This window comes from Dioscorea cayenensis, chromosome 10 (genome assembly GCF_009730915.1).
Source record: "Dioscorea cayenensis subsp. rotundata cultivar TDr96_F1 chromosome 10, TDr96_F1_v2_PseudoChromosome.rev07_lg8_w22 25.fasta, whole genome shotgun sequence".
In the NCBI taxonomy this organism is placed as follows: Eukaryota; Viridiplantae; Streptophyta; class Magnoliopsida; order Dioscoreales; family Dioscoreaceae; genus Dioscorea; species Dioscorea cayenensis.
In genome coordinates, this window is record NC_052480.1 from 15,254,675 (window position 1) to 15,263,423 (window position 8,749).

At 42.4% G+C, this 8,749-nt stretch overlaps 1 non-coding gene across 1 annotated transcript; it reads left to right on the forward strand.

The window, feature by feature from the left end:
• Nucleotides 1-3,301: 3,301 nt before the first annotated feature.
• Nucleotides 3,302-3,408, forward strand: LOC120271246. The gene has a single exon (XR_005539866.1). It is a non-coding gene; the product is annotated as a small nucleolar RNA R71 (small nucleolar RNA).
• Nucleotides 3,409-8,749: the final 5,341 nt, after the last annotated feature.

The following is an 8,749-nucleotide window of genomic DNA, read 5'->3' on the forward strand; positions in this document are numbered from 1 at the left end:
ATGAATACCGGAGACAAATATGCAAGGGTAAAATGGATGGAGATCTCAATCAGTAAAAGTGGGGTATTCGGGCAATGCTCCCCCTAGGATTCAGGTATTAGGTACCGAATAAGCAAAGTGTTTCTATGATGAGTAAGTTAAGTTGTGAAAATCCAAATATAATCAGATCCGGCCTCCCGATCACCGATACTAGTCCCCTACGAGGTCCCGGTGGAGAAATTGCTCAACCTCAACACCTCACACCACATATGACTGCAAAGTACTCTAGGGATTCCAAGAGTTGTATCTGATTCCTAAAGATTGATCCAACCCTAATTCCCGGCGAAGGATCCTAACATCCTACAAGGTCTCGGTGGAGAAATCTCTCAATCTCATTCCTCACACCAAATATGGTTGCATAGAGCTTTAGGAACGGAGATAGAATACACTCAATCGGAAGGGAGAGGGGACACTCCACTATCTCATGACTCACCCTCTCAACCCTCTTTAACCTTGAAGTTCTAACTCTAATGGAGACCTCTCTCACATCAAAGTAACAAATCATGCAAATCCAATCAACCACAAGGATTAATTAAACAAGCAAGCAATGAGAATACAAGATTAAAACTTAATCAAACTCGGATTAAATTGAAACACTAAGCAAATCCACAAAAAGATGAGAATCGTAGGGTTCACAATCCGAAATACCCTCTAGAGTTTTAGCTCTCCATGGAGCAACATACAAAATACACCATCAATGAATGAAAGTACATTAAAACCATAGAAATAAACCCCCTTATATATGAACTGATGGCCTTGATAGAGAGCTTCGATGTCTTGAAAGACCCACTCCGAAGCTAGGTTCACCGGTGGCTTCCTTGATGCTATGACGGAGGAGGAATCGATCAAAGTTGGTGACGAAGTGCCTCCAAAGCCGTAAAGACCTCCTCTCCAAACCCTAGCCGTCTCACCAATCAAGAGCCGCACAAAAGATGAGAAAGAATAGGGCAAAACGGCTATTTATAGGACTTAGATCGCGCCTGTCACGTGGCCTCACGCGCCCGTGTGGATTTTCCATGCGGCCATGTGGGCTGCATAAATTTTCACGCGGGCGCATGGAACTTCCACGAGGGCGCGTGAACAGTAATTTTGGTACAATGTTGCTACAGTAATTTTGATACAATGCTTTTTACACAACGCAGTCCAATCACTCTTCTCTTGAGGCCACATGTCCGGGCACACGTCCATGTGGTAGGCTATAAAACTTTTCTTCATCGATGTATCTTTGAGAGGTCTTGCAATCTTCACAAAGAGAAGAAACATGAAGATGTGGCTGCCTTTGTGCCCTTCCAACTAGTTAATTGACTTGAATCTTCTTGGAAGTTGGCACACATCTCCACGTTTATAAACTCCTCTCGTGTCTTGGTTCTTGAATTGAACAAGAACTCCCAACATTATGTCTTTATAGCCCATCTTTGCTTCCTTTTTACTCTTCAAGGCATTCACAACCTATATGCATAAAAGAACACCAAATACACAATATGAGACATAAACCATAGTAAAAATGATGCTCAATGCATGTAAAACATATATAAAAATATGTCGACTCAAGCATTTATCACCGGTATGGAGGTGGATAAGGCGAAGATTGAGATAATTGAAAAGCTTCCCCCGCCTATGAATGTAAAAGGGATCTGCAGTTTCTTGGGTCATGCAGGTTTTTACAGAAGGTCAAGGACTTTTCGAAGATCTCCCAACCGTTAACCAAACTCATGGAGAAGGATACCCCTTTTGATTTTGGAAATGACTATCGGAATACATTAAATACGTTGAAAGAAAAGTTAGTGCAAGCTCCAATTCTGTAAACACCGAAGTGGGATGAGCCGTTCGAAGTAATGTGTGATGCTAGTGATTATGCAGTGCGAGCGATTTTGGGTCAGAGGAGAAGCAAGCAATTTCAACCAATCTATTACACTAGCAAGACTCTCACAAGTGCAGAAGAGAACTACACCACTACCGAAAAGGAATTATTAGCAGTGGTATTTGCTTTTGATAAATTTAGACCATATCTCATCCTATCTAATGTCACAGTGTTCACAGATCACTCTGCACTCCATTATCCCCAGAATCTGCTATTGCCATCTCTTCACCCATATTACCAATGTTGCATGGAATAACAAAGCTTCCAGGGTCTTTCTTCTTATTCGGCATATTCTTTTGCAACACCGCCGAAATAAAGCATCTAAGATTACCGATGCACTTTCCTCTAACTTCCTCTTGTTAGTCAAAAGATCCTTCAAAAACTTTGCATACCTAGGCATTTGAGATAACGTCTCCACCAAAGAAATGTTGATGTGTAATTGCATGAATAGACCCAAGAACCTTTTGCATTGCTCATCATTTTTGTCATTCTTCAATCTTGAAGGGTAAGGGATTTTTGGCTTGTAAGGTGGGGGTGCCACCTCTTTCTCCTTGTTTACTCTTTCCTCAACCTCCATGACCTCGGGTGCTTCAACATTGGTCTTCTCACTCGGAAGCATACCTTTAACCTCACGGGTACTTCTCAAAGTGATTGCCTTCACATGTTCTCTAGGATTAGTCTCGGTGTTACTAGGCAAGTTTCCTTGCGGTCTCTCTGATAACGATTTCGGAATTTGCACCACTTGATTTTCTAGATTGTGCAATGACACGGTGTGGTTGTGAAGTGTAGCTTTAACTGACTGAAACCTTGTTTCTGATGAATGGAAGAATCGGGTCAAAACATTCTTTAGATCGGTCATCCGGGTCAACAAGCTTGGAACTTGATTCTCCATGTTCGGGGGTTATTGTTGTTGGAAACCTAGTGGTACCACGGCCTTTTGTTTCCCATGATTACTACATAAAAGATTGGGATGGCTCCTCTAATCCGGATTGTAGGTGTTGTTATATGGATTCCCTTGGCCTCTCATCACATTGCCCACAAAATCCACTTGCTCTACCGAGGATGTACCACTAATAGAAATAGGGCAATCAGATAAAGCATGTCCTCCCCCACACCCGGTGCAAGGCCGCCACTCTAGGAGAAGTTAGAGTATCCAACTTCTTGCTTATTAACTCAACTTGGGCCGCAAATGAAGTAACTGTATCTATCTAATGAAGTCCGGCTATCTTCTTTCTATCACTTGTGTTCCACTGGTAGCTATTCATGGCTATGTCTTCGATGAGATATCAGGCTTCTTCAGGGGTCTTGCTTCCTAAGGTACCACTTGTTGCTGCATCAAGTAACTGTCGTGTTCTTGGGTTCAAACCATTGTAAAATGTTTGAATGATCATCCACTCGGGGAACCCATGTTGAGGACATTTCCACAAAAGTTCCTTGAACCTATCCCACATCTCAAATAGAGACTCCAATACCATTTGCACAAAGGAAGAAATCTCATTCCTTAGCTTCATAGATTTTTGAGGAGAGAAATATCGGGTAAGAAAGGCTTCTACCATCTCCTCCCATGTGGTTATTGATGCTCTAGGTAATGAGTGTAGCCACTACTTTGCTCTCCCCTTCAGGGAAAATGGGAAGGCCCTCAATCTTATAGCATCATCCGTAACACCATTGATCTTGAGCATGTCGCACACTTCCAAGAAGTTCTCTATGTGATTGTTTGGATCCTCATCGGCCAAACCATTAAATTGTGCCAACTGCTGTATCATCTAGATGAATGCTAGCTTTAGCTCAAAATTCTGAGCTGTAACCGGTAGCCACACAATACTCGATTGTGTTCCAAAAATTGTGGGTCTGACATAATCTGATAGTGTCCTCTACTGCCACATTTTCTGACCCTTCACATTCTACCTCAGCTGGTTGATTCTGTTCTTACACAGGTTTTTTATCCCTTCTGCTAAGTGTTTGTTCAAGTTCAGGTTCTTCTTCAACCAAAGTCAAAGCGTTCTCTCAGGTCATAACCTAGAGCTACAACCAAAGAGAGAAAAACAAGAGAATGGGAAATAGAAAGAATGATGAATAGCTAAAATAGCAAAGTGCAAAGTGTTTCTAAACCGGCTATTCCCTAGAAACGGTGCTAAAAACTTGACACACCCTTTCCGTTTGACCCGAAGTGCACAGGTTTGGCGATGTAATAATACCCAGGTGAGTGGCATATCGTATCCACAAGAAATAGTGATCAGAAACACAAAGATTACTATTTAACTAAAGTGAAGATGAATCAATAGTGGTGTGAACAAGAATCAATGCAAATAGCAATAAGAAAGTAAGAAAGAGAGGGGAGATAAAATGAGAGGTAAGGCAATCGATGGAAAGAGGGGCACTCAGACATTATTCCCCCTAGGATTACTGCTTCAAGTGTGACAACTCCCCTTGTGTGTGACCCGCAAGTGCACGGGTTTGTCGAAGTAATAAATCCCAGGTGAGTGGATATCATATCCACAGGGAGTAGAGAATAAAAACACTCAAGTTGCTACTTAACCAAGCAAAGATGAAACAATGATTGTGTTAATAAGATGTAATGTAAGCAAAACAGAAACAAGGAAGAGATGCACAAATAATTGAGAGGAAAGCCAATCAATATGAAGTGGGGTACTCGGATATTATTTTGCCTAGGATTATTGCTTCAAGTGCAAGACCAACTATTATGCTTCCTAACTAATGCTCAATGAGTCGTGGACATCCTAAGATACACGGTCCCAAACCTAAGATCAACCGTTACTCTACACTATGCCCCGGCGGAGAAATCAGACAATCTCATCACCTCACGCTGTGTGAAGTTGCAAGATGCTTTAGGTATACCAGGTGATAAACCCTATTCCTATATATAGATCTAAGCTTTTAATTCAGGCAAAATGGGCCCTAGTCACAATTAAGCCATAGATACTAAGGATTACTTCAATGTTTCACTCTTTTGCTCGCGTAACTAAGCCCCAGTAAAGTTCCTCTCTTAGTACTTCACTCTATTGTGACCGCAGAGAACTCTAGGAAATGGAGGTAGGATAAATCACATCAGAGGGGAAAAGGGATACTTCGCTACCTCTCGACCCTCTCTAATCTAGCTTTGTCTAACCCTCATGGTGTGTCACTCACTCACAAGGATTACCAATGTGAACTTTCAACCCTAATGTCACTCTAAGGGAGAAATCATTTAGCAAGATCTCACGATTGGAACTCTATTAAAACTTCAATTAAGGAAAGCATAATAAAAGGTTAATGAAACAAATACATCCTAGGGTTCACAAATCCAAGTACCCACTAGGGGATTTAACTCTCCATGGAGCAAGATACAATCAATAGTGCAATCGAAAGTAAAAACATAAAATCCATAAAAAACCCCCTCGGTATTCATGTCAATAGTCTTGTGGAGTAGCCTCGTCCTCTCCAAAGGTCCACTTGTCAAACCTATTGCACACCTCCCCAGATCGGTGCCGACGAAAGCTCCCCCAATAACTATCTTCCAAGAGAATCACAGTGTTGAAGCAGTAGAACCACTCCAAAAGCCATGCCAATAACACTCCAAACCCTTGCCGTACGCCTCTCAAAAGATGGAGAAAGATGGAAAGAAAGATACTGAAATCGGCCTAAATTGCGGCTTTAATTAGGTTGGAATCGGGCATCCACACGCTCTGTGGATTTTCCACACGCCCCTGTGGAAATTTCACACGGGCGTGTGGATTCTCTGGAATTCTTATTTTTAGTGGGCTGTGAACAGTAGCTACTATAGTAAATTACTACAGTGTTTTGCTGTAATAACCTTCTACGGTACTCTGCCAAAATACTATCTATTCCACATTTTTCATCGAGGCAACATAAACGGGCACACGTCTATGCCGTAGATTGTGTCATTTCTTTAATAAAAGGCCTCATAGGTGAAGATCTTGCTATCATTGCACAAGTTGGAATATGCAAATGTGACTGCCATCGTGCCCTACAACTCATTATAATTGCTTGAATTCTTGGAGGTTGGAACACATTCACGTATCTTTGAGACCAACTTGTGTCTTCGCGTTTGCTCCTTCCAAGATTTCATCAAATAGTGCATTCATGAAATACAACTCGAGATAAAATAAAAGATAAACTAAGAAAAAAGATCCTATCTGAGGAATACAAGTCCAAAAGGTAATGAAAAAGTAAAGAAATGAAAGATGCATCAAGTGTCGATGTCATCAATTGTGAGCTCTGCTACTACTGGTACCAAATCAAATGGTGCAGATGGATCTAGTGATGATGATGTTGGAAGAGCCTGAGGGGTCCGGGATCTCATGAAAAAGGGTGAGACGATGTCTCGCTCGAATAACTACTATAGAGCGTCAAGACGTGCCATCACCTCAGCATACTATGCAACCTGTGTAGCACGGACCTAGGTGATCTCGGTCCAAAGCACCCCTACAGCACTCTCCAGCGTCTCAAAATGATCATACGCTCAAGAAGGAGAAAATAGGCGCACTAGAGGCGGCTCATGTACTGCAGGTGGCGCCTCGGTCTCCGTCGGCTGTCTCTGGGGTAGGCACAGCTAGAATATATACTCCAGGCCCATATCTGCGCACTAACCCCATCATCCTCATCATATCCAGGCCGAGAGGAGAGGGAACGATCATCTTTTTAGCACCACGGATAGCGTCTAATAGTCCCATCTCCAGGATGAGTCTAGTGATGTAAGGACCAGAGAATAATACTCCCACTCTCGCATATTGAAGCTGGTGCATCAGGTAATCTGCGACTATGTGCCCTAGGTGATTCGACATGCTCTAGACTGTGGAATATAAATAAAGTAACTCCTGCCGGCTCAAAACACTTGTGTTATCGCCTCGGCCATTCATAGATCTACTAAGAACCGAGTGTAAGTATCGGTAACTCGGCCGGGACAGCCACGTGGCATTGGACACATCTGGCTGATACTGTCCCTATCCACATAAAGCTCTATATGCTCGTTGTGGGGTTAGTGCGTCAAGGTAATCTGTCAGTAAATAACCATACTCCTTCGTATCTATATATATCTTGTCATACAAGCCCATACGAACTGAAAACTCAGTGACACTCATGCTGAATTGGTGTCCAAATGCTCTGAACTCGTATGACATCGACCCTGTTAAATCTCCAGTACGACTGATCAAACTCGAAGGATGCTAATACCACCAACATCAATGTGCAGATAGCTGGGTCTCGGATTGATAATAATCTCCTTCAGCTTCCAACGCCCAGTAGCTCATCAATCTTATCAGCCAACTCATCACCTCGCTGAATCTCTCTTAGTGCACTCAAGTCCATGAAGCGAGACTATCCAAACTAAGTCTCGATAACCGCTCAAATCGACTCTGATGCTCATGAATTGAAAACTCAATATGCTCCAACTCAGGTGAAGTCTCCCTAGGACACTTACCATCTTGCTTCTTCGAACGAGGTGGCGTATCTACAAAAGATAAAGAAGAAATGATCAATGAAGTTCACAAAGTAAGACTGCAGAAATCCACACAGTCATGTGGAAATTCCCCACGCCCGTGTGGATTCGTGGGGCGTGAAAATCGCACGGCTGTGTACCAATAATTTGAAATTACATCTCCAGGACATTCCTAAACTACTTCTAAGAATGCAATTACCCTTCTAGAGTAAAATTGAAGAACAACCACCAGCTTTAATCCAATAAAAATAAGAAATGGTGAATAAAAGTGGGGTTAAAGGCTTACTGATGAGATGAATATGAAAACTTCAAAATCGGTCAGAAAATCAAGTAAAAATCCTTCTAAACTAGTGGTGCGAGGTCAGGAGAATGATTAAGAGTGTTCTCTGAGAGATTGAAAGTGTAATGAGGAGGAAACATGAAGAGATTTTAAGGAAAACCAGCGTCTCTTGGAATTTTACACATCCACACGGGGGTGTCAAAATTACACACGCCGGTGTGACTCCGAAAGAGAGACCCACAGGGCCAAATGCACGCCTCTGTGTGCTCTCGGGAAAACACTCAATGCTTCTAAATACCTCAACACGGGTGTGTGCCTGACCCACAGGGGCAGACTGACAACGCCCCTTGCATGTGCCTAGCAAGTGCACGAGTTTGTCGAGTAATAAATTCCCAGGTGAGTGGGGTATTGCGTCTATAGGGAATAGGGAGTAAAGATAATTAAGTTACTACTTAACCAAGTGAAGACGAACAATGATTGTGTTGATAAGGTGTAATGTAAACAAGAATAAAAGAAACAAGATCAAGAGGTACAAGTTAGTGAGAGATAAGGCAATCGATAGAAGTGGGGTACTCGGATGTTGTTCCACCTAGGATAATCGTTTCAAGTGCAAAACCAACTATTATGCTTCCTAACTAATACATTAATGAGTCATGAAGATCCTACAATACACGGTCCCAAATCTAAGGTCAACCGTGACTAACTCTATAATAAGTCGTGGAAATCGAACAGTCTCAACACCTCACACTGTATAGAGTTGCATTGAGTTCTAGGGATTCCAAGTGATAAACCCTATTCCTATATGTAGACCTAACCCTTTGGTCCTAGTGAAAGGCCCTTAGTCACAATTAAGCCCCAGATATTAGAGTTCACTTTAATGCTTCACTCTGTAGCTCCCGCAACTAAGCCCAAGTGGATTTCATTCTCTAGTACTTCACTCTATTGTGACCGCAAATAACTCAAGGAAATGGAGGTAGGATAAATCATGTCGGAGGGGAAAGGGGACGCTCTGCTACCTCTCGACTCACTCTCTTGACCCTCTCTAATCTAGCTTTGTCTAACTCTCATGGTGTGTTACTACCTCACAAGGGTTACCAATGTGAACTCTCAA